The sequence below is a fragment of the Ranitomeya imitator genome, chromosome 3, assembly GCF_032444005.1.
Source record: "Ranitomeya imitator isolate aRanImi1 chromosome 3, aRanImi1.pri, whole genome shotgun sequence".
Classification (NCBI taxonomy): domain Eukaryota; kingdom Metazoa; phylum Chordata; class Amphibia; order Anura; family Dendrobatidae; genus Ranitomeya; species Ranitomeya imitator.
Genome location: NC_091284.1, coordinates 236,303,010 through 236,329,895, shown reverse-complemented (window position 1 = coordinate 236,329,895; position 26,886 = coordinate 236,303,010). Strand labels below are relative to the sequence as shown.

General features: G+C 43.8%; 1 protein-coding gene across 1 annotated transcript in view; it reads left to right on the top strand.

Annotated features, from left to right (window-relative positions):
* CD34 (CD34 molecule) overlaps window positions 1-26,886 on the top strand; it is a 178,583-nt gene that overhangs the window by 78,039 nt on the left and 73,658 nt on the right. The window lies entirely within an intron of this gene.

Genomic DNA, 26,886 nt, shown 5'->3' with positions numbered 1-26,886 from the left:
ACCCCAACACACCCCTAACCCTAATTCCAACCCTAACCCTAAGGCTATGTGCCCACGTTGCGGATTCGTGTGAGATTTTTCCGCACCATTTTTGAAAAATCCGCAGGTAAAAGGCACTGCATTTTACCTGCGGATTTACCGCGGATTTCCAATGTTTTTTGTGCGGATTTCACCTGTGGATTCCTATTGAGGAACAGGTGTAAAACGCTGCGGAATCCGCACAAAGAATTGACATGCTGCGGAAAATACAACACAGCATTTCCGCGCGGTATTTTCCGCACCATGGGCACAGCGGATTTGGTTTTCCATAGGTTTACATGGTACTGTAAACCTGATGGAAAACTGCTACAAATCCGCAGCGGCCAATCCGCTGCGTATCCGCAGCCAAATCTGCTGCAGATCCGCAGCCAAATCCGCACTGTGTGCACAAAGCCTAATTCTAACCCTAACCCTAGTTCTAACCCTAATTCTAGCCGTAACCCAAACCCTAACCCTAAGGCTAGGTTCACATTGCGCTAGCAGCAGCCCATTCAGCACATATGCTAACGGGCTGCTGCTAGCGCAAGTGCTGACGTTTGCATCTCGCTAGCGCAGATAGAGCATCTGCTAGCTCTATCTGCGCTAGCAGTGACGGACCCGGAAACGCTGCAGCCCGCGTCTCCGGGTCCGTCACTCAATGATGGCACATCCCTAGCGTACACCCATTGTGGGCGTGCGCTAGTGGTGCGTCCGACATTGCTGTCAATGGTGGCCGTAACGGACTACTTTACACCGCGTGTATGCCGTGGTGTAACGTAGTCCGTCTAACGGACTGCTTAGACGCAGTGTGAACTAACCCTAACCCTAACCCTAGTGGTGCAAAGAAAAAAAAAAATTCTTTATTTTATTTTTGTCCCTACCTATGGGGGTGATAAGGGGGGGTTATTTATTATTTTTTTTATTTTGATCGCTGTGATAGAACCTATCACAGCGATCAAAATGTACTTGTAACGAATCTGCCGGCCAGCAGATTCCTCGGGCGCACTGCGCATGCGCCTGCCATTTTCCAAGATGGCGGCGCCCATGCAGCAGCCGGGAGGGACAAGGGAGGTCGGTAAGTATGATGGGGGGATCAGACAGTGGGGGGGTGATCGGACAGCGGGGGGAGCGGACAGGAGGACGGAGGGGAGCGGAGGACATGAAATGACAAGACGGAGGACCGGAGGGGAGGCGATTGATGGCGGTTGGGGGGTCAGATCACGATCTCCAGCCATGGCTGAAGCTATTGCAGCATCGGCCATGGCTGGATTGTAATATTTCACCAATTTTCATTGGTGAAATATTACTATCGCTCTGATTGAAAGTGAAAGTGAAACGTCACTTTCAACAGCCAATCAGAGCGATCGTAGCCACGTGGGGGGGGTGAAGCCACCCCCCCTGGGCTAAAATACAACTCCTCCTGTCCCTGCAGGCCAGGTGAAATTACAGTTAACCCTTTCACCCGGGCTGCAGGCGCCCAATCCGGCCATGACGCATATGCTGCGTCACCGGTCGGATTGGCACAGGTTTTCATCATGACGCATACGGTGCGTCAAAGGTTGGGAAGGGGTTAAAATAATACTTTGTTCATGTACGCTGTGAATTTATGAAAACATTCTGTCTTTTTGGGTAGGAGTCTATCAACATGGCACATCTAGAATTGTCCATTTTTGTCCTCTCTTCTTTAAAGTAGCACTCCAGGTTTTCAGAGTGCAAGAACATCTCCTCTGTCCAGCGCCCTCTTCTGGTCATCCTCAGATTTTCAATTGGATTCAGGTCAGAGCTTTGGATGGGCCATTCCAAACTGTGATCGTTTTCTGGCGAAGCCATTCTTTTATTGATGTGGAGGTACTTTTAGGGTTGTTGTCGAGGTAAAAGGTTGTCACATCCAGGTAATCACTATGTCCTAGGGATGCAGTGAGTGAAAGCTCAGCTGTCCTATGGATTGCAGTGGCATGCCGGGCTGTCAGCATTGTGAGTGACAGCTTGGTCATCCTATAGTATGCAGACAGAGGCTTGTTGAGCTGTCAGTTTTGTGTATGGGATTTACTTGCAGCCCAATTTGATGAGGCCTGCTGGAAATCTTTCTGGTGTCACCCTTTCAGGGTGATTGCTTGGCCATTTAGCTAGTTGGCTATGCTGGGACTATTGCTAGCTTTCAATTCAGTGGTGTGTTGCTCTGTGTTCTGAACTCTAAGGCTATGTGCACACTTTGCAGATTCCACTGCGGATTTTTCCGCAGCGGAATTGCAAAATCCGCAGTGAAAACCCATCGCGGTTTTTACTGCGGATTTATCGCGGTTTTTACTGCGTTTTCTTCTGCGGATTTTCAACTGCAGTTTTCTATTGGAGCAGCTGAAAATCCGCAGAAAAGAAGTGACATGCTGCGGAATGTAATCCGCAGCGTTTCCGCGCGGATTTTTCTGCAGCATGTGCACAGCGTTTTTTGTTTCCCATAGGTTTACATTGAAATGTAAACTCATGGGAAACTGCTGCGGATCCGCAGCGGTCAAATCCGCTGCGGATCCGCAGCAAAATCCGCAAAGTGTGAATATAGCCTAATAGTCTGGTCTTTGTTGCCGGAGCTTGGATTTGCCCTTTGACTACCCATTTGTATTACTCCTTTTGCCTTGACACACTCTGACATTGGAATTCTGACCCTGGACTGTAACCTGACTGTGCCTTTGTCTCTTCCCTCGATTTATGGCATACCGTCATGGCTCTTGACCTCAGACTACTTGAATTCCCCGACTCACGGCATGTGTGTGAGATGTGACTCAGCGTTGCAAGGTGATATTCCTCTTTAGCTTAGGTTTTTAGCAAAGGCCTGAAGGCTTTGCTGCAAAATTGACTGATATTTGCAACTGTTCATAACTCTCTTCAGCTTGAGAAAAGCTCTATTTCTACCTGCAGAAAAACAGGCCACAAAGTATAATGCTGCCTTTATTGCGGGCATGGTAATCTTTTGGTGATATGCAGTGTTGGCTTTGTGCTAAACATAGCTTTTGAAATTATGACCAAAAAGTTGTAACTTGGTCTCATCAAACCATAACACATTTTCACACATACTTATGGCAGATTGATGTAGGTTTTGGCAAAACGTAACAGGGCTTGGATATTTTTCTTTTTAAGAAAAAAAGGCATCTATCTTACCACCGTACCCACATGCCAGACATATGAAGAATATGGGAAATTGTTGTCACATGCAGTTTACAACTAGTATGTGCCAGAAATTCCTGCAGCTCATTTCAATGTTGCTGTAGGTTGTTTGGCAGCCTTTCATTTTCTTCTAATCTCTTCATTAATGTTTGAGGGACATTCAGTTCTAGTTAATATTACTATTGTGGCAAATGTAAGACACTTCTTGTTGACAATCTTCACAATGTTCCATGATTTATCTAAAGCCTTGGTTTTTTTTGGTACCCTTCTTCTGATTGATAACTTTCAATAATAATATCCCTTGGCTGTGTTGTAAGCTGATTAAGGACCACGTCTTTTCCTGTAAAATGCAACTAAGAACAGGTCAGTAATATCCTAATATAACAGCTAAACTTTATATAGAGTTAAATATAGAGTTAATTAGGATCCTTGTAAATGTTGGCAGCTGTGCACAGACTGCTATTTATCATGAGTATAAATGTGACTGGCTACTTATAAACACAGGCACATCTCTAATTATATGAGAGTGTATACACTTATGCAACCACATTATTTTAGTTTACTTTTATTTTACCCCTTTATTATTATTATTTATTATTATTTATTTATATAGCACCATTAATTCCATGGTGCTGTACATTAGAAAGGGGTTACATATAGAGTTTTAGATATTGTTTACAGTAAGCAATTTTACAGTGACAGACTGGTACAGAGGGGAGAGGACGCTGTCCTTGCGGACTTACATTCTTTAGGGTATGTGCACACTTTGCGAATTTTGCTGCGGATCCGCAGCGTTTCCGCAGCTGCGGATCCGCAGAAGTTTCCCATGAGTTTACAGTACAATGTAAACCTATGGGAAACCAGAAACGCTGTGCCCATGCTGCAGAAAAAAACGCGCGGAAATGCAGCATTTTATTTTCCGCAGCATGTCAATTCTTTGTGCAGAATCAGCAGCGTTTTTACATCTGCTCCATAGAAAACTGCAGATGTAAATCCGCAGAGGAATCCGCAATAGAAAACGCGATAAATTCGCAGTAAAAACCGCAGCGGATTTATCAAATCCGATGCGGAAAAATCCGCAGAGGAGCTCTACACGTGTGCACATACCCTAAAATTCAGGTTGTTTCTCAATGGATTTATAAAGATTAAGGCTGACATTAAATATAGAAAAAGACCTGAAATTATTTTTCTTGGTATGATTTATTTTTAAATGACAAAAAACTAGCTTTTTAAATGGGTTGTATATGCTTTCATATCCACTTTATGATAAAAAAAGTCACAAAGCTTCTCCTATTCATTACAAAGTTAACATTGAAATCACATGGATGACACACTGATGCCATCCATGTACTGTCTAATTTTCACAGACCCATACACTTGTATAGGTAATTTTGACTTGGATCAAAAACAGACATGTCTCCATGATTCTTTGTGGACCACCTGCAAAAAAACATGGACCTGAGAACAGCCCCATAGAATATAATGGGTACCTGTTCTATCCAATAAAAACATGGATAGAACAAATATGAGAGTCACGGGTGTCTGAATGAGGCCTAAAGTTTATATTTTTGATCGTAGAAAGAAAACTACTGGTAACTGATAACCACCAGTCAATGCCAACTTCAATGTGAGGACCCAATAACTCAGCTTTCACGTCTCCTGGAGTTGTGGTCACATGGAGTTAGGTTCACACAGCTGTATTTTAGGCCCTCTGCTGTCTATATGCACATATCGACCGCTCACAGACTAATTTTAGCCTATATACTAGGGCACACAGCTTTCCACACAGAAAAACTGTTTTATGGAGCACAGTAGTGATTGTAATATTAGGCCACTCCTGTACTTGTCCACTGTGTGGACAAGCATATGCAGCTTTATACAGAGACAGTGTTGGCTGTCTGTAATTTATGTAAGTACTAGCTGAAGAGCCCGGCGTTGCCTGGGCATAGTAAATATCTGTGGTTAGTTATAGCACGTCACTTCTCTTATTTTCCCATCACGCCTCTCATTTTCCCCCTCACATCTCTCATTTTCTCCCTCACACCTCTCATTTTCTCCCTCACTCCTCTCATTCCCCCCTAACACTTGTCATTTCGACCTCACATCTGTCATTTTCCGATCACTACACTATTTTCCCTCACTCCTCTCATTTTGCACTCACACCTTTTCATTTTCACCTCACACCTCTCATTTTCACCTCAGTATATACATGTTTGTCATCTCCCTTATATATAGTATACACCTGGATGTCATCTCCTGTATATAGTATATACCTGTATGTCATCTCCCCTGTATATAGTATATACCTGCTGTGTGTCATCTCCCCTGTATATAGTATATACCTGTATGTCATCTCCTCCTATATATAGTATATACCTGTATGTCATCTCCTCCTATATATAGTATATACCTGTATGTCATCTCCTCCTATATATAGTATATACCTGTATGTCATCTCCTTCTATATATAGTATATACCTGTATGTCATCTCCTCCTGTATATAGTATATACCTGTGTGTCATCTCCCCTGCATATAGTATATATCTGTGTGTCATCTCCTCCTGTATATAGTATATACCTGTATGTCATCTTCTATATATAGCATATACCTGTATGTCATCTCCTCCTGTATATAGTATATACCTGTAGGTAATCTGCTCCTGTATATAGTATATACCTGTGTGTCATCTCCTCCTGTATTTAGTATATACCTGTATGTCATCTCCTCCTGTATATAGTATGTACCTGTATGTCATCTCCTCCTCTATATAGTATATTCCTGTGTGTTATCTCTCCTGTATATAGTATATATCTGTGTGTCATCTCCCCTGTATATAGTATATACCTGTGTGATCTCCTGTATTAGACCTCGTTAACACGTTATTTGCTCAGTATTTTTACCTCAGTATTTGTAAGATAAATTGGCAGCCTGATAAATCCCCAGCCAACAGGAAGCCCTCCCCCTGGCAGTATATATTAGCTCACACATACACATAATAGACAGGTCATGTGACTGACAGCTGCTGTATTTCCTATATGGTACATTTGTTGCTCTTGTAGTTTGTCTGCTTATTAATCAGATTTTTATTTTTGAAGGCTAATACCAGACTTGTGTGTGTTTTAGGGCGAGTTTCGTTTGTCAAGTTGTGTGTGTAGAGTTGTGTGTGGCGACATGCATGTAGCGACTTTTGTGAGATGAGTTTTGTGTGGCAACATGCGTGTAGCAACTTTTTGTGTGTCGAGTTGCATGTAACAGGTTAGTGTAGCAAGTTGTGTGCAGCAAGTTTTGCGCATGGCGAGTTTTGCGCGTGGTGAGTTTTATGTCTGGTGCCTTTTGAGTATGTGCAAGTTTTGTGTGAGGCAACTTTTGCATGTGTTGCAAATTTTGTGCATGTGGCAATTTTTCCACGTGTGCAAGTTTTGCGTGTGGCGAGTTTTCCATGAGGTGAGTTTTGCACTTGTGGCGAGTTTTGCGGGAGCCTAGTTTTTGCATGTGGCGAGTTTTGCGCGTGGTGAGTTTTGAGCGGCGACTTTTGTGTTTCGACTTTTATGTGGCGAGGTTGGTGTATGTGTGGTGAAATGTGTGCTGAGGGTGATATATGTGTTCAAGCACGTGGTAGTGTGTGGCGCATTTTGTGTGTGTGTTCATATCCCCATGTGTGGTGAGTATCTCATGTCGGGGCCCCACCTTAGCAACTGATCGGTATATACTCTTTTGCGCCATCGCTCTCATTCTTTAAGTCCCCCTTGTTCACATCTGGCAGCTGTCAATTTGCCTCCTACACTTTTCCTTTCACTTTTCCCCATTATGTAGATAGGGGAAAAATTGTTTGGTGAATTGGAAAGCGCGGAGTTAAAATTTCACATCACAACATGGCCTATGATGCTCTCAGGGTCCAGACGTGTGACTGTGCAAAATTTTGTGGCTGTAGCTGCGACGCCTCCAATACTTTTCCTTTCACTTTTTCCCCATTATGTAGATAGGGGCAAAATTGTGTGAATTGGAAAGCGCGGGGTTAAAATTTCACCTCACAATGTAGCCTATGACGCTCTCAGGGTCCAGATGTGTGACTGTGCAAAATTTTGTTTCTGTAGCTGCGACGCCTCCAACACTTTTCCTTTCACTTTTTTCCCCATTATGTAGATAGGGGCAAAATTGTTTGGTGAATTGGAAAGCGCGGGGTTAAAATTTCACCTCACAACGTAGCCTATGACGCTCTCAGGGTCCAGACGTGTGACTGTGCAAAATTTTGTTTCTGTAGCTGCGACGCCTCCAACACTTTTCCTTTCACTTTTTTCCCCATTATGTAGATAGGGGCAAAATTGTTTGGTGAATTGGAACGCGCGGGGTTAAAATTTCGCCTCACAATATAGCCTATGACGCTCTCGGGGTCCAGACGTGTGACTGTGCAAAATTTTGTGGCTGTAGCTGCGACGGTGCAGATGCCAATCCCGGACATACACACATACACACACACACACACACACATTCAGCTTTATATAGTAGATTTGGTCTGATATTTTAGGCACTCAGTTGAACACAGCCATAAATGCACTCACACAAGGCTTCTATATCATTTTCTGGAATGATCTGGATAGATTTACCGTATTTTTCGCTTTGTAAGATGCTCCGGATTATAAGACGCACCCCATATTTTGAGGAGAAAAATAGGAAAAAACTTCTTCTAATAATCCATGCATCTTATTGCTTACCGGGGGGTGGTGGCTGCAGTGAAGCGGGGTCCCAGGGTCGCTGCTGGAGGAGACAGGCTGGTATGAGGGGGTGTGCAGGTGCCCTGTGCTGCAGGGGGGTCCCTGTGATGCAGGGGTGTCTTCTGTGCTGCAGGGGTGTTGCCGGTGCTGCAAGGGTGCCTCCGGTGCTGCGGGGGTGTCTTCGGGGCAGCGGGGGGCTCTGCCGACATCTTGTGAAAGGCCAGAGCCCCCGGCAGTTTGTCCATACTTTCCTATGAGGTGGACTTCAGGAAAATGGCCGCCGGGAGGCGGCTCATGTGCAGATGGAGATCTTGGGACCAAGATCTCGAGAGATGAAATCTCAGCGCTGAAATCTCATCTCCCGATGTCCCGGCGGCCATTTTCCTGGAGTCCGTCGCACAGGAAAGCATAAACGAACTGCCGGGGGGCTCTGGCCTTTCACAAAATGTCGGCAGAGCCCCCCACAGCACCGGAGACTCCAGCATCACCCTGCGCAGAAGTGGACAACCTGGGCAGCGGCGGCGGACACCCCCTCATCCCAGCCTGCAATGGTAACGGTAAGCGGTATATTATTATTATTAATATTTATTATTATAGCTCCATTTATTCCATGGCGCTTTACATGTGAGGAGGGGCATACATAATAAAACAAGTACAATAGTCTTGAACAATACAGGACCCTGCCCGCGAGGGCTCACAATCTACAAGGGATGGGTGAGGATACAGTAGGTGAGGGTAGAGCTGGTCGTGCAGCGATTAGGTCAATCGGTGGTTACTGCAGGTTGTAGGCTTGTCGGAAGAGGTAGGTCTTCAAGTTCTTTTTGAAGGTTTCGATGGTAGGCGAGAGTCTGATATGTTGTGGTAGAGAGTTCCAGAGTAGGGGGGATGCACGACAGAAATCTTGTGGGAAGAGGAGATAAGAGGGGAGTAGAGAAGGAGATCTTGTGAGGATCGGAGGTTGCGTGCAGGAAAGTACCGGGAGACAAGGTATATCCGCTTTGTAAGACGCACCCCCATTTCCCCCCCAAATTTGGGGGAAATAAAGTGCGTCTTACAAAGCGAAAAATAAGGTAATGTTCTAAAATACAATTAAATATGGGAAATACATGCTCGGTGTGGGGATGATTAAAGTTTCTTTAAATCAATTTTACCTTTTTAGTTTAAATTGCTAGCCCCCATCTATATGATATTGATGACCTATCCAGAGAATAGGTCATCAATGTCGTAAGCCTGGGAAACCCATTTCATTCTTGCCTTTAACTAGTACGTATCACCAAAGCTATACCCATCTGTTTCTATTCATAGTCACATTCTCAATAAGCTTTTCATCACCCTTGTTACCAAAACCAATTACCGTCACCAAGATTTTTCTGCACTACTAAGTATTTACTTTGTAATACTCCACCTTCCTCCCTCTAAACCCATAATGTCCTTCCTAACTCTTAGTAATACCACTTGTAATTCTAGGAGGCTGGCCTTTAATCTTCAAAGCTGTTAGCAATTCCTGAAAATATAATTCATTATTCATGTTATCACTTAGTCTAATGTTAAACTATCTGTATGATTCTTTAACAGAAAAAAAATCTTGAAAATTATAAAAATGTCCTCTCTAAACTCCGTATTGAAACATATTGAAGCTTTTAGGCCAGCATTCTTCTTATTTTTTAATCTTTTTTATAATTTTTTTTATAATTTTTCTAACAGAAAGTTGTAATTATTATTCTAGTTTTAAGTAGAAAGTAGAAGTATGGATAGCTGTCTTGCAATGTTTGTCAAACCAGTCCAGCACTGAAAGCAAGCTGTTTTCTTTTTAACCCCTTTCCAATATCAGGTGTAATAGTATACCGATGTCAGACACCCTTCCTTTGATGTGGGCTGTTTTGAACAGCTGACATGTGCCTGCAACAGCTGCAGGTGGAATAGCGAACCACTCGCAGCTGTTAACCCATTAAATGCCGCTGTCAAATTCTGACAGCAGCATTTAACACGCACTTCCGGCAAGCGCACCGGAAATCCAACCCATCAGCACCCATTGTAACATGACCAGAAGTCGCCGATGGGTTGGCATGATAACCATAGGTCTCCAGCAGACCTCAATTGTTGTTACTGCCGGATTGCTATGAGCGGCGCCTGGTGGTCGGCGCTCATAGCAAGTCCACAATTTTGCTACATACAGGCAATCTGATCATCGCCTGCATGTAGCAAAGGTGATCGGGTTATGGCAGCTTTTAGCCTCCCATGAAGACTATTGAAGCATGCCAAAAGTTAAAAAAAAATGTTTTTAAAAATATTTAAAAATTAAAAAATATATAAAAATACAAATCACCCCCCTTTTGCCCCTTTCAAAATAAAAAAAAAAATAAAAAGTACACATATTTGGTATAGCCGCATTCAGAATCGCCTCTATCAATATAAAAAAGGAATTAACCCGATCGCTAAACGGCGTAACAAGAATAAAAGTTAAAACGCCAGAATTTCGTCTTTTTTGGTCGCTCAGCATTGCATTAAAATGCAATAACGGGCGATCAAAAGATCATATCTGCACCAAAATGGTATCTTTAAAAACATCAGCCCGGCACGCAAAAAATAAGCCCTCACCCAACCTGAAATCGCAAAAATGGAGACGCTATGGATATCGGAAAATGGCGCAATTTTTTTTAGCAAATTTTGGAATTTATTTCCACCACTTAGATAAGAAAGAACCAAGACATGTGTGGTGTCTATGAACTCGTAATGGCCTGGAGAATCATAATGGCAGGTCAGTTTTAGCATTTAGTGAACCTAGTAAAACAAAGCAAAAAACAATTGTGGAATTGCACTTTTTTTTTTTACTGTTTTCCAGTACAAAGATATGGTAAAACCAATGGTGTTGTTCAAAAGTTCAGCTCGTCCCTCAAAAACAAGCCTCACATGGTCATTATGACCAAAAAATAAAAGAAGCTCTGGGAAGAAGGGCTGCAAGAAATGAAAATGCAAAGCCAAAAATACCTCTGGTCCTTAAGGGATTAAAGAGGCACTGTCATCTCTTTTGACATGCCTATTTAATTAAACTTAAACTGTGTTGTCTCAGTGGTGTACCCCTAATAAGAACAGCCCACACAGCCACATGGGTCCCAACACTTCAGGCACCTGGTGCCGAATGGAGATCCTCAGAAAGCATATGCAGTTAAATAAAATACTGCAATAACATCACTAGATCGCTCCTGCAGTGCATCAAGGGAACGAGGCTAAGTGAGAATTTATTTATTTTGTTTAATTTTGTCAGTCACTACAAGGGGGGAAACTGTGGCGGAATCATAATGTATGAAGGAGCTAATAGGGTCAATATGCTGTGTGGGAGGATTGTCAGTCCATCATACAGTGTGGGGGTGAGCTGTGGAGGTTTCATACTGTGTGGGTGGTTGAGGAGACCATCATACTGTGGTGGTTGACTGGGATTCTTATACTGTGGAGGGGTCACTGTGGAACACCATACTTTGTGTGGAATTCATTTTGTGTATGGATACTAAAGGGCACCATATTGTTTTGATGTTGATTGGGTTCACTGTTGGGGATTTTGTGTGCATGGGGGAACTGTGGGACCTCATATGTTTGTTTAATTAAACTTGAATTTTTTTCTGATGAACCAAACTTTAGTCAACCTACTACTGAAAATGAATTAATCAACATAAGAGTCTTTAAAATTACATGATCATAATTTTCCCAAAAGGCTAACTAATCAAGAGTTTTACCCACTACAGTCACGAAGTCCAGTTAATGTTAATGTTAAAAGATTGCATGGTTTATAAGCCATTGGTTTCTGATCCTATTAACCATATTAAGGAATCTTTAGCAAAACTTCTGGATGAAGGCACAAATTGCCTCTTCAGAGAGAAAGAGGACTTGAACTCTACAGCGCCACCTCATGGAAGCAGCAATCCTACAAGTCACAATGAATCCTTTATCGAGTCTTGCAATATGACTTAGGATAAAAGCATACACCTTGGTCTTATTAAAACGTATTACAACTAATTAAGCTGAATATTGAAATCGTCCCTGTCCTAGGACTCCTAAATCCCATTCTCTCCCAAAGAGAAATTTCCACCATCATTCAGACCTATTGTGTCTGCTATCGGATCCTTGTTGGAAAATCTCAGTGAGTGGTTAGATGACAGACTTCAACCTTTGGTACAATTATTTTCCAGCAGCTATATTCATGATTTTAAACATGTTTTAAATGCTATGAAGGGCATTCAACAGTTGGAAAATTATACTTTGATAACGTGTGATATAAAGGCATTATAGACCTCAATATTGCATAATTAGCATTAGTTGCTTTGACTGATGAAATGTGCAAATGTACTGATTATTCTGAGGATTGAGAGCAATTTATACTTGATGTTACTCACCTTTTTTTCTCAAACAATATTTTTTCTTTTCTGAACAATTTTTTTCTACAATGCCAAGGCTGTTCTGTGGGTGTAAATTTTTCAGCCTTGCTAGCCAATATCTTTATGAATTGGTGGGAAGATTAGTTTATGTACCTCATTTAACCCTTATGTGTCTGATGTTTTTTGGTATGGAGGTTTCATAGATGACATCCTCATCATATGGCGCGGCTGTGAGAAAATAATATTCACATGAGCTTGTCATTATAGATAACCGATTTTTGAAAAGAGGATATTCAGAGCAAATTGTAATCTGGGCAAAAAAGATCCCTAATTTCAAATTCAGAAAATCAATATTTTACATGCAAAAAAGAAGACAAAATATACAGAAAATTATCCTACAATTTTTTCCGCTCAATATAGTAATTCATACTATGAAATTACAAATATTGTTAAAATATATTTACCTATTTTGTACACTGATAATTCCTTCAGAAATATTCTACAAATAGGTTACACATTTGTGTCTAAACCTGGACCTTAAACCTTACTCTAGGTAGCATTATATCTCCAAGTTATCATACTAATAGAAATAAGACTTCTAAAAACTAGTTATCAACTAATGGTTCTTCAAATGTGGCAAAAAAACATGGTGTTTTTGTCCCTATATGGTCAACACAAAAACCTGCACTTCCACTAATAAAGAGTTTAAAATTAACTTCTTCAGCAACTGTAGTACTACTCACAGTATTGATGTTATTACATGTGAAGCATGCAAATAATAATATGTGGGGTGTACTACGCACCCACTAAGAAAACACATATCAGAACACATGCTCAAAATGAAGCCTCTCAGGTGCCTCTCAACATTTCCTACATGTTCATGAACATAATGGTTGTACTTTGAGGCATGTAAAAGTTTGGCTCCCCTGGTCAAAATTACTGTTATTGTGGATACTTAAGCAAGTTGAAGATGAAATAATCTCTAAAAGGCCTAATGTTAAAGATGACATATTTCCTTTGTGTTTTAGGCAAAAATAAATAAATATACATTGGGTACGGAAAGTATTCAGACCCCTTTAAATTTTTTACTCTTTGTGATTGTACCATTTGGTAAATTCAAAAAAGTTCATTTTTTTCACATTAATGTACACTCTGCACTGAAAAAAAAACAGAAATGTAGAAATTTTTGCAAATTTAATCAAAAAGAAAAAATGAAATATCACATGGCCATAAGTATTCAGACCCTTTGCCCAGTCACTCATATTTAAGTCACATGCTGTCCATTTCCTTGTGAACCTCCTTGAGATGGTGCTACTCCTTCACTTGAGTCCAGCTGTGTTTAATTAAATTGATAGGACTTGATTTGGAAAGACACACACCTATCTACATAAGACCTAACAGTGCATGTCAGACCAAATGAGAATCATGAGGTCAAAGGAACTGGCCAAGGAGCTCAGAGACAGAATTATGGCAAGGTACAGATCTGGCCAAGGTTACAACAGGATTTCCGCAGTATTCAAGGTTACTAAGAGCACAGTGGCCTCCATAATCCTTAAATGGAAGAAGTTTGGGACCACCTGAAGTCTTCCTAGACCTGGCTGCCCAGCCAAACTGAGCAATCATGGGAGAAGAGCCTTGGTGAGAGAGGTAAAGAAGAACCCCAAGATCACTGTGGCTGAGCTCCACAAATGCATTAGGGAGATTGGAGAAAGTTCCACAAAGTCAACTATCAGTGCAGCAAGCCTCTCCTCAGTGCAAGGCATATGAAAGCCGGCATAGAGTTTGCTAAAAAAAAAAACACATGAAGGACTCCCAGACTGAGAAAAGACGAAGATAGACCTTTTTGGTGATAATTCTAAACAGTATATATGGAGAAAACCAGGCACTGCTCATCAGCTGTCCAATACAATCCCAACAGTGAAACATGGTGGTGGCAGCATCATACTTTGGGGGTGTTTTTCAGCTGCAGGGACAGAATGACTGGTTGCCATTGAAGGAAAAATGGATGAAGCCAAGTACAGAGATATCCTGGATGAAAACCTCTTCCAGAGTGCTCTGGACTCAGACTTGGCAGAAGGTTCACCTTCCAACAGGACAATGACCATAATCACACAGCTAAATTAACAAAGGAGTGGCTTCAGAACAACTCTGTGACCATTCTTGACTGGCACAGCCAGAGCCTTAACCTAAACCCAATTGAGCATTTCTGGAGAGACCTGAAAATGGCTGTCCAACAACGTTCACCATCCAACCTGATGCAACTGGAGAGGATCTGCAATTAAGAATTGCAGAGGATCCCCAAACCCAGGTGTGAAAAACATGTTGCATCATTCCCAAGAAGACTCATGGCTGTACTAGCTCAAAAGGGTGCTTCTACTCAATACTGAGAAAAGGGTCTGAATACTTATGACCATGTGATATTTCAGTTTTTAATTTTTAATAAATTTGGAAAAATGTCTACATTTCTGTTTTTTTTCAGTCAAGATGGGGTGCAGAGTGACATTTAATGAGAAAAAATGAACTTTTTTGAATTTACCAAATGGCTGCAATGAAACAAAGAGTGAAAACTTAAAGGGATATGAATCCTTTCTGTACCCACTGTGTACACATATATATATAGAGAGAGAAATAGGAAAACAGCACAAAAAAGTTTGATAAAAAGTAGACTTTATTGCCCAAATGGCGTGGCAACCTTTTGGATGTGATATCCTTTCTTTAGCAGTCCACTTTTTTTCAAACTTTTTTGTGCTGTTTTCCTTTTTTTACTCTATTATTGGAAACCATTTGATTGCTGGTTGGGAAAGCTCTGCATTATACTTGAGGTAACACTAGATGCTGTTCCAATTTTTCTCTCTCTCTCTCTATATATATATACTAGCTATTGAACCCGTTCTACGCCCGGGTGGCGAGCATTTATATTGGTATATGGTCTCCATCCTGGTATGTGCTGCTCCATCCTGCGCCCCCATCCTGTCATGAGCTGCTCCATCCTGCGCCCCCATCCTGTCATGTGCTGCTCCATCCTGCGTCCCCATCCTGTCATGAGCTGCTCCATCCTGCGCCCCCATCCTGTCATGTGCTGCTTCATCCTGCGTCCCCATCCTGTCATGTGCTGCACCCATCCTGCGCCCCCATTCTGTCATGTGCTGCTCCCATCCTGTGCCCCCATTCTGACATGTGCTGCTCCCATCCTGTGCCCCCATTCTGACATGTGCTGCATCCATCCTGCGCCTCCATTCTGACATGTGCTGCACCCATCCTGCGCCTCCATTCTGTCATTTGCTGCTCCCATCCTGCGCCCCTATCCTGTCATGTGCTGCTCCCATCCTGCGCCCCCGTTCTGTCATGTGCTGCTTCCATCTTGCACCCCCATTCTGTCATGTGTTGCTGCCATCCTGCGTCCCCGTTCTGTCATGTGCTGCTCCCATCCTGCGCCCCCATTCTATCATGTGCTGCTTCCATCCTGCACCCCCGTTCTGTCATGTGCTGCTTCCATCCTGCACCCCCGTTCTGTCATGTGCTGCTTCCATCCTGCACCCCCGTTCTGTCATGTGCTGCTCCCATCCTGCGCCCCCATTCTGTCATGTGCTGCTTCCATCCTGCACCCCCGTTCTGTCGTGCTGCTTCCATCCTGCACCCCCGTTCTGTCATGTGCTGCTGCCATCCTGCACCCCCGTTCTGTCATGTGCTGCTGCCATCCTGCACCCCCGTTCTGTTGTGTGCTGCTCCCATCATGCGCCCCCGTTCTGTCATGTGCTGCTCCCATCCTGCGCCACCGTTCTGTAATTTGCTGCTCCCATCCATATGCCCCATACGCTGCTCCATAAAGGTTTATGGCCCCCATAAGATGCTCCATAGTATATGCCCCGTACACTGCTCCATAAAGGCTTATGGCCCCCATAAGATGCTCCATAGTATATGCCCCCATACACTGCTCCATAAATGTTTATGGCCCCCATAAGGTGCTCCATATTATATGCCCCGTACACTGCTCCATAAAGGTTTATGGCCCCCATAAGATGCTCCATAGTATATGCCCCCGTACACTGCTCCATAAATGTTGATGGCCCCATAAGATGCTCCATAGTATATGCCCCGTATGCTGCTGCGATATCTAAAAAAAAAATACCATACTCACCTATTGTCACTGGGCGCCGAGTGCTGGGGGGCCTGAGCAGGCAGGGACACCGGCACGCTGTGGAGGTCAGGTGCCGGAGTCGCCGCTAGCTCAGGCCCCCGACACTTGCTATATTCACCTGTCTGTCCCATTCCAGCGCTGCGTACCGCTCCGTGTTCCGGGTCCTCTGACTGTGACTGTTCAGTCAGAGGGCGGCGCGCATTAAGCACGTCATCGCGCCCTCTGAACTGTGAACGTCACAGGCAGAGGACCCGGAAGATGGAGCGGCGCGCAGCGCTGGAACGGGACATACAGGTGAATATAGCTATACTTACCCTCCTGCCACGTCCCTGCCTCTCCGTTGGAGATCGCGGTGTGCGTTCAGTGCTTACGCATACCGCGATCTCCTGGGATCGTCACTCTGTGGGGTCCAGACTGCGCCGACACTTGCGCAGTCTATAAAGGCTTCGGACAGAGTGACGCTCCCAGCGTTATATTATAGATATATATATATATATTCTCTCTCTCTCTATATATATATATATATGTATATATATATATATATATATATATATACATATATATATATATATATATTTATTGTCATCTTTTACAATTTAAAAATTGCAAACAGGAAAAGGGGTCGCTGAAAAAGTTTGGGCACCCTGCATGGTTAGTACCTAGTAGCACTCCCTTTTGAAAATATGATAGCTGGTAAATGCTTTTTTGTAGCCAGCCAAGAGTCTTTCAATTCTTGTTTGAGAGATTTTCATCCATTCTTTCTTGTAAAACTCTTCCATTTTTGTGAGATTCCTGGGTCACCTTGTATGCACTGCTATTGCCACAGATTTTCAATGATGTTCAGATCAGGGGACTGTGGGGGTCATGTGTGTTTAGGATCATCATCCATTTGTAGAAGCCATCCTCTTTTCAAGTTAAGCTTTTTTACAGATGATGTTATGGTTGCATCAAGAATTTGTTGGAATTGCATTGAATCCTTTCTTTCTTTTACCCATGAAATGTTACCAGTGACATTGGCTGCATCACAACCCCAAAGCACAATTGATCCACCACCATGCTTAATAGTTGGCAAGATATTTTTCCTGAAATTCTTTGCCCCTTTTTCTCCACACATACCTTTTTATCATTGTGGCCAAAGAGTTCTATTTTAACCTCATCGGTCCACAGGACTTGTTTCCAAAATGCATCAGGCTTGTTTAGATGTTCTTTTGTCTACTTCTGCCCCTGAATTTTCTGGTGAAGATACAACAGAAATTTTCTTCTGATGACTCTTTTATGAAGGCCATACTTGTGCAGATGTCTCTGAACAGTAGAACAATGTACCACAACTCCAGAGTATGCTAAATCTTTCTGAAGGTCTTTTGCAGTCAAGCAGGAGTTCTGTGCCTCTCTAACAATCCAATAAGCACTTATCACTGAAATTTTGCTTGGTCTCCCAGACCTTATCTTGACCTCCACTGTTCCTATCAACTGCTATTTGTAATTATAGTTCGAACTGAGGAAAGCGTATCTTGAAAACACTTTGCTATTGTCTTATAATCTTCTCGTGCTTTGGGGGCCTCCAGCTTTTTCATCAGAGCTGCTTAGAATATCCCATGGCTGCTGTTTTTTGCACACAGTTAGAGGATGCTGGGTTTTTGTAAAGATTGGAAATTTGCACATGCCAATTTTTTGGTTATTTGATACTATTCATTTCATTTATGCCTATATTTTTTCAATTCACCAATTTAGACTATTTAGTGCTGTTGCATCACCCACAAATCAGATTGCAAAAATATACATATATTATATATGCAATAATATATAATAAACATGGGTTGTAATGTAGCAAAATTGGCATTTTACCTATGGGGGATTTAATTTTGCAAGTCACTGTATTTTGTATCACTGCATCCGGAACAACCTAATCTATAGAACTTTCACACTAGTTAACCCCTACAGTGAACACTGAAGAAAAAAAAAACTGTGATTTTTCATCATACAGTTGGAAAAAAGTGGACTAAAACGCAATAAAAAAAACAATGTAAATAAAAATTGTATCACTAATAACGTCATGTTGTCCCGCAAAATAAATACAGCTCCATCAATGGAAAAATAAAAAAGCTATAGCTCTCAGAATACAATGATCCATAAACAATATTTTTTTCTATAAAATAATTTTTAATGTGTAGAAGCGATAAAATATAAAAAAAATTATATAAATGTGGTATCACTGTGATCCTACTGACCCAAAGAATAACGCTGCTTCAGCTCTCAAAATATGGCAATGCAAAAACTTGTGTTTGTAAAAAGAAAGTTTTTAGTCTGTGGCAGCAGCCAAACATTAAAATAGATATAAATATGTTATCACTGTAATCGTACCGACCTGAAGAATAAAGTTGTCTTATCACAGATACCACGAGGAACGGTGTAAAAATAAATAAATCCAATTCTTGACAAGCTTTTGATTTGTTTGTTCTACCTCCCAAAGATCGCAGTAAGGGTCAGCTCACATTTATCCTGCACTCTGCGCTGAGTGCTTGCACTGGAGTTTCCATCATCTCTGAAATACGTGATTCAGATGGCACCCCAGACAAAAGATTCCGTATAATGAGGCTGATGGAGACACTGAGGATGCCGTCTGGCCTATGATCTGGCAGTGCCCGTCTTTTTAGATGTGCATAAAAGCGCAGTCTACCACAGGTTTGTGCACCTATTAAAAGCCAGATACCACCAAATAAAAGCCACGTAGAGTCTGGAGTAACTCTGCTGCCTCATCAGGGTGAATGAGTCTGTTTGGGGTTTCATCTGAATCACCTATTTGTAGATTAAGATGGGAACCCTGATGTAAGTGATCAGTGTAGAGCATATGATAAATGTGATCCAAAATGTTCTGTATCCCAAAATACCACCAATAAAAGCTTCTACTCATCCCAGAAAAAACAAATCCTCACTCAGGCTCGTCATCTGTTAACAGAAATATAGGATGGTCTAGTGTCCACATTACTGGTAGCACAGAGGCTCTGGAAAAGTAAAGTGGCTCCCACCAAAAGAAATCCAGCAAAATCTGCGCTGCCTAATACCCCACCTCCAGAGCCCCACGATGTGCCTAAACCGCTGTTAGCATCCACGTGTTTGGCATTACTGTAGTGAGGAGACCCACTTAATTTAAGGGGTGCCTGTCTCCAGAAGCACAATCTGGGTACAATGTACCGGACACTACAACCTACTAGGCACTACAATGTTCTGTGCATTACAATGGCATAATTGTATTTTCCCTTAACAACATATATTGCAAGCAAAATCTTCCCTACACTTGTAGATAAATTCCCAGAGGGGTGTAATTTCCAAATTGGGGTCAATTGAGAGGAGTTTCTGCTCTTCTCTACACTTAGGGGCTCTATATATGGAGTCTGTAAACTACGGTATTCTATGAAAATTCGTTCTGTAAGAGTCAAATAGCACTCTGTCCCTCGAAGTTCGTCGTGTGGCCAATTAGTACTGTACAGCCACATATGGGATATTGCCACATTCAACAGAAATTGTGTTACAAATAATGCTATAATTTTACCTATTTCTCTTTGTGAAAATGTAAAATCTGGGGCTTAAACGACATTATACTGGTAAAATGTAATTTTTTTTCTTCACCAATCAATGGTATAAAATGTTGTAAAACACATGTGGTGTAGTTTGTCACTTATGGGGGTACTGCTGTCCTGACACGTCAAGAGGCTCTGCCAAAGTGATGTGGTGCCCTCAAACCAATCCAGGCAAATCTGGACTCCGATATGGCCCTCCTTCCCTTCTGAGCTTTTCCACATATGAGGCATTGCCGTACTCAAGAAACATTGAATACAAATTTTGTGGTTTGTTTTCTCCTATTATATCTTTTGAAATTAAAGGCTTGGGGGAAAAAATATTTTAGTGGGAAAAAATTAACTTTTCATTTTGACAGCCCAATGTGTTAGGGGTCGAGTTCCCGCCTCTGCAAATAGGGAATCTCGTGCCATCTCCGCTGCAGTCTCCCATTCTTCTCCTGCTCAGCAGAGACATCAGTCCCAGCGTTTCACTCAGTCTGACTCTGTACAAAGGGTTGCTGCTGCTTTTCCTGCTTCTGCCATTGCAGAAGTCCTGCTTTTCTCATTCTGAGCATGCCCAGAGTAAGATCTCTCAGTGGAGATCGAGGGTCACATGTTCAGATACTGCAGCTAAATCCATTGGTCCTTCTAGGAAGGTCCTGTAGGTGCTCAGGCTCTGTAGCAGCCTCTCATTGGTCATTCTTGGAAGGTCCGGTACTTGCTGCAGCTATTTAAGGCTCTCATGACCGCACGGCCATGCGCTAGTATTGAATCAGTTATGTGCATGCGCCAGTGTGGTCACATTTATGTGTGTTCAGGAACTCGGCTGAAATAAGCCCCTAGAATGCCGGCACCTCTGGCGAGGAGATTGTATGCATGGATTTAGGGCCCCGGCTGAAATAAGCCCCTAGAATACCGGCTCCTCCGGTGAGGAGATTGTATGTTTGTTTTGCCACACACTGCCTTCAGCCCAGCAGTTGCTGGATACTCCTGTGAAGTCAACAGGGTTCCACATTTCTTAGTTGCCAAGGTCTCAGCTGCTGACACGGGGCGTCCTCTGGCGCGGACTTAAAAGCCACCGAGGGTCAGAGTGAGATCTGGCACAGCGTCTCTGTGAAGTAACAGAGTGCGTTTCTACCGCCATATAGGTTCGCCATTTGCCAGCAGCAGGTCCTCTCCTGCACGGTGGACCCCAGGCTGCGAACACACCAAATAACATCTCTCAAATTAACTCGGTGCATTCCGCCAGCCCTAACATAATACCAACGCCAGGGTCTGGCTAGTAAATGGCGGACATATAGCAGTCCTTGCGGTACATCCAGCAGCTGGAGGGTAGGTTGGCGGCTCTCGAACACACAACCTCAGCTGTGGATGTAACCGCAGTTGCTGTTCAGGCTGCTAGCGTGCCTGCAGCAACCTTGTCCACTGCCACCCCTGTTCCGACATTATCTCGCCTCCCGCTACCAGAAAAATTTTCTGAAGAAAGTAAATCTTGTAGGGGTTTCGTGAGTCAGTGCGCTATATACCTCGAGCTCCTGGCTGCATGTTTTCTCACAGAGCGGGCAAATTTGGGATTTATTGTGTCTCTCTTGTCGGACAGGGCTCTGGAATGGGCTACGCCGCTGTGGGAGCATGGCGATCATGTGGTGCAGAGTGCTCCGCTGTTCCTGAGCACTCTGAAACAGGTCTTTTTAGGACCTCGAGTCACCCATGACACGGTGCTCCAACTGCTGGCATTGACTCAGGGTTTGTCCTTGGTCAGCCATTTTGCCGTCCACTTCCATACCCTAGCATCTGAGCTGGAGTGGTTGGATAAAGCCCTTATCCCCATATTTTGGAGGGGGCTGGCTGACCACGTGAAGGACGCTCTGGCCACTAGGGAGATTCCCGCCACACTGGAGGAGTTAATAGCTGTCTCTACTCGTATTGACCTCCGTTTTAACGAGCGGAGGTTAGAGCGAGCCCAGTGTAGGCAGAGGTTTGGGCTGGCACCCACCTTCGCCAAACCTCTGGAATCTCCGGTCCTGGTCCCTGAGTCACATGAGGCCATGGAAGTGTCACGAGCGGGATCTAAGTCCCGGACCGTTTGTGCACTCAAGGTCTGTCATGTTTGCCAGCAGTCAGGACATCTTGCCACCAGATGTTCCCAGCGGTCAAGGAAACGTCAGCGTCTAGGGGTAATAGGTGGAGGTACACTAGACATGCCGATGTTTGCCTCCAAATTGTCCTTTAAGGGGACAATTGCTATAGGCTCATTCACTCACTCGGTAGAGCTCTGCGTGGATTCTGGGTCGGAGGGCAATTTTATGTCTTCTGCTTTCGCCCAACGTCACGCAATACCCCTGGTAATGCTAGCTCAACCGGTAATGGTACGAGTGGTGAATGGGTCGACACTACCCTCACAGATAACACACCAGACCATCCCTTTTACTCTGTCCATGTCGCCATCCCATCAGGATATAATATCTCTGCTCGTCATTCCTGAGGGAATTGATGAGATCCTGTTGGGGATACCTTGGCTACGCTACCACTCTCCTCATATCGAGTGGTCCTCAGGCAGAATTCTGGGATGGGGTGAATCTTGTGAGGGTAGGTGTCAGAGGGAATGCGTTCAGGTTGCTACTACTGAGGTACCCACAGATCCATCCTCTCTCCCCAAGCAATATTGGCCCCAGCCATTTTCCAAGACTTTGTGAACGACATCTTCCGGGATATGCTCTCCACCTCGGTCATAGTCTATCTGGATGATATTCTCATCTACTCTCCAGATATTGACTCCCACCGGAGAGATGTTTGCAAAGTCTTCGACCTCCTACGGGCAAACTTCCTCTATGCCAAGTTGGAGAAGTGTATGTTCGAGCAGGAGTCCTTACCTTTCTTAGGCTATATCATCTCTGCACAAGGATTGGCTATGGATCCTGCCAAACTACAGGCTGTGATGGACTGGCAAGAACCCCATTCTCTTAAAGCGGTGCAGCGCTTTATGGGGTTCATTAATTACTATCGCCAGTTCATTCCACACTTCTCAACTTTGGTAGCTCCCTGTTGTGAATTCTGTTGTCAAGCTCCCTCCTGTGGTCATGAATGGTACTTCGGCTGGTTCTGTCCATGGGCTTCCTCTGGTGGTGGTGAGTGGGGCTGCGGCTTCTGAGGTTCCTTCCACAGGTGACGAGGTTAATTCGTTAGCTGGCTGCTCTATTTAACTCCACCTAGATCATTGCTCCATGCCACCTGTCAATGTTCCAGTATTGGTCTAGTTCACTCCTGGATCGTTCTTGTGACCTGTCTTCCCAGCAGAAGCTAAGTTCCTGCTTGTTTTTCTCTGGTTTGCTATTTTTCTGTCCAGCTTGCTATTTTGATTGTTGTCTTGCTTGCTGGAAGCTCTGGGACGCAGAGGGAGTGCCTCCGCACCGTGAGTCGGTGCGGAGGGTCTTTTTGCGCCCTCTGCGTGGTCTTTTGTAGTTTTTTGTGCTGACCGCAAAGCTTCCTTTCCTATCCTCTGTCTGTTCAGTAAGTCGGGCCTCACTTTGCTAAATCTATTTCATCTCTGTGTTTGTAATTTTCATCTTTACTCACAGTCATTATATGTGGGGGGCTGCCTTTTCCTTTGGGGAATTTCTCTGAGGCAAGGTAGGCTTTATTTTTCTATCTTTAGGGCTAGCTAGTTCCTTAGGCTGTGGCAAGGCGCCTAGGGAGCGTCAGGAGCGCTCCACGGCTATTTCTAGTGTGTGTGATAGGTTTAGGGATTGCGGTCAGCAGAGTTCCCACGTCTCAGAGCTCGTCCTATATTATCAGTAACTATCAGGTCATTCCGTGTGCTCTTAACCACCAGGTCCATTATTGTCCTGACCACCAGGTCATAACAGTACAGGTGGCCCAAAGTACTAATGCATCTCAATAGAGGGATAAGAGAAGTTCTGAGACCATTTTTTTTCTTTGCAGTGTGTTTTGTCTCTCTTTTCCCCTTTACCTCTGGGTGGTTCAGGATACAGGTGTAGATATGGACATTCAAGGTCTGTCCTCTTGTATGGATAATCTCACTGCAAGGGTACAAAACATTCAAGATTTTGTGGTTCAGAATCCAATGTTAGAGCCTAGGATTCCTATTCCTGATTTGTTTTTTGGGGATAGATCTAAGTTTCTGAATTTCAAAAATAATTGTAAATTGTTTCTTGCTTTGAAACCTCGCTCCTCAGGTGACCCTGTTCAACAAGTGAAAATCATTTTCTTTGTTGCGTGGTGACCCTCAAGACTGGGCATTTTCCCTTGCGCCAGGAGATCCGGCATTGCGTGATGTTGATGCGTTTTTTCTGGCGCTCAGATTGCTTTATGATGAACCTAATTCAGTGGATCAGGCAGAGAAAATCTTGCTGGCTCTGTGTCAGGGTCAGGATGAGGTAGAGATATATTGTCAGAAGTTTAGGAAGTGGTCTGTACTCACTCAGTGGAAAGAATGTGCCCTGGCAGCAATTTTCAGAAAGGGTCTCTCTGAAGCCCTTAAGGATGTCATGGTGGGATTTCCCATGCCTGCTGGTCTGAATGAGTCTATGTCTTTGGCCATTCAGATCGATCGACGCTTACGTGAGCATAAAGCTGTGCACCATTTGGCGGTATTATCTGAGCATAGACCAGAGCCTATGCAATGTGATAGGACTTTGACCAGAGCTGAACGGCAAGAACACAGACGTCGGAATGGGCTGTGTTTTTACTGTGGTGATTCCACTCATGCTATCTCCGATTGTCCTAAGCGCACTAAGCGTTTCGCTAGGTCTGCCACCATTGGTACGGTACAGTCGAAATTTCTTTTGTCCGTTACTCTGATCTGCTCTTTGTCATCCTATTCTGTTATGGCATTTGTGGATTCAGGCGCTGCCCTGAATTTGATGGACTTGGAGTTTGCTAGGCGCTGTGGTTTTTTCTTGGAGCCCTTGCAGTATCCTATTCCATTGAGAGGAATTGATGCTACGCCTTTGGCCAAGAATAAGCCTCAGTACTGGACCCAATTGACCATGTGCATGGCTCCTGCACATCAGGAGGATATTCGCTTTTTGGTGTTGCATAATCTGCATGATGTGGTCGTTTTGGGGTTGCCATGGCTACAGGTCCATAATCCAGTATTGGATTGGAAATCTATGTCTGTGTCCAGCTGGGGATGTCAGGGAGTACATGGTGATGTTCCATTTTTGTCTATTTCGTCATCCACCCCTTCTGAAGTCCCGGAGTTTTTGTCGGATTACCGAGATGTATTTGATGAGCCCAAATCCAGTGCCCTACCTCCTCATAGGGATTGTGATTGTGCTATCAATTTGATTCCTGGTAGTAAGTTTCCTAAGGGCCGACTGTTCAATTTATCTGTGCCAGAGCACGCCGCTATGCGGAGTTATGTAAAGGAATCCTTGGAGAAGGGTCATATTCGCCCGTCGTCGTCACCATTGGGAGCAGGGTTCTTTTTTGTCGCCAAGAAGGATGGTTCTTTGAGACCTTGTATTGATTACCGCCTTCTTAATAAGATCACAGTCAAATTTCAGTACCCTTTGCCGCTGCTGTCTGATTTATTTGCTCAGATTAAGGGGGCTAGTTGGTTCACCAAGATAGATCTTCGTGGTGCGTATAATCTTGTGCGTATTAAACAGGGCGATGAATGGAAAACAGCATTTAATACGCCCGAGGGCCATTTTGAGTACCTGGTTATGCCATTCGGGCTTTCCAATGCTCCATCAGTATTTCAGTCCTTTATGCATGACATCTTCCGAGAGTACCTGGATAAATTCCTGATTGTATATTTGGATGATATTTTGGTCTTCTCGGATGATTGGGAGTCTCACGTTAAGCAGGTCAGAATGGTGTTCCAAGTCCTTCGTGCGTATTCATTGTTTGTGAAGGGGTCAAAGTGTCACTTTGGAGTTCAGAAGGTTTCATTTTTGGGTTTCATTTGTTCACCTTCTACGATCGAGATGGACCCTGTTAAAGTCCAGGCCATTTATGATTGGACTCAGCCAACATCTGTGAAGAGTCTGCAAAAGTTCCTGGGCTTTGCTAATTTTTATCGTTGCTTCATCAGTAATTTTTCTAGTGTTGCTAAACCGTTGACTGATTTGACCAAGAAGGGTGCTGATGTGGTCAATTGGTCTTCTGCGGCTGTGGAAGCTTTTCAGGAGTTGAAGCGTCGTTTTTCTTCTGCCCCTGTGTTGTGCCAGCCAGATGTTTCGCTTCCGTTTCAGGTCGAGGTTGATGCTTCTGAGATTGGAGCAGGGGCTGTTTTGTCGCAAAGAAGTTCTGATGGCTCGGTGATGAAACCATGTGCCTTCTTTTCTAGAAAGTTTTCGCCTGCTGAGCGCAATTATGATGTTGGCAATCGAGAGTTGTTGTCCATGAAGTGGGCATTCGAGGAGTGGCGTCATTGGCTTGAAGGAGCCAAGCATCGCGTGGTGGTCTTGACGGATCACAAGAATTTGACTTATCTCGAGTCTGCCAAACGGTTGAATCCTAGACAGGCTCGTTGGTCGCTATTTTTCTCCCGTTTTGATTTTGTGGTTTCGTACCTTCCAGGCTCTAAGAATGTGAAGGCTGATGCCCTGTCAAGGAGTTTTGTGCCCGACTCTCCGGGTGTTCCTGAGCCGGCGGGTATTCTCAAAGAGGGGGTAATTTTGTCTGCCATCTCCCCTGATTTGCGGCGGGTGCTGCAAAAATTTCAGGCTGATAGACCTGACCGTTGCCCAGCAGAGAAACTGTTTGTCCCTGATAAATGGACTAGGAGAGTTATCTCTGAGGTTCATTGTTCGGTGTTGGCTGGTCATCCGGGAATCTTTGGTACCAGAGATTTGGTGGCTAGATCCTTTTGGTGGCCGTCTTTGTCGCGGGATGTGCGTTCTTTTGTGCAGTCCTGTGGGACTTGTGCTCGGGCTAAACCCTGCTGTTCTCGTGCCAGTG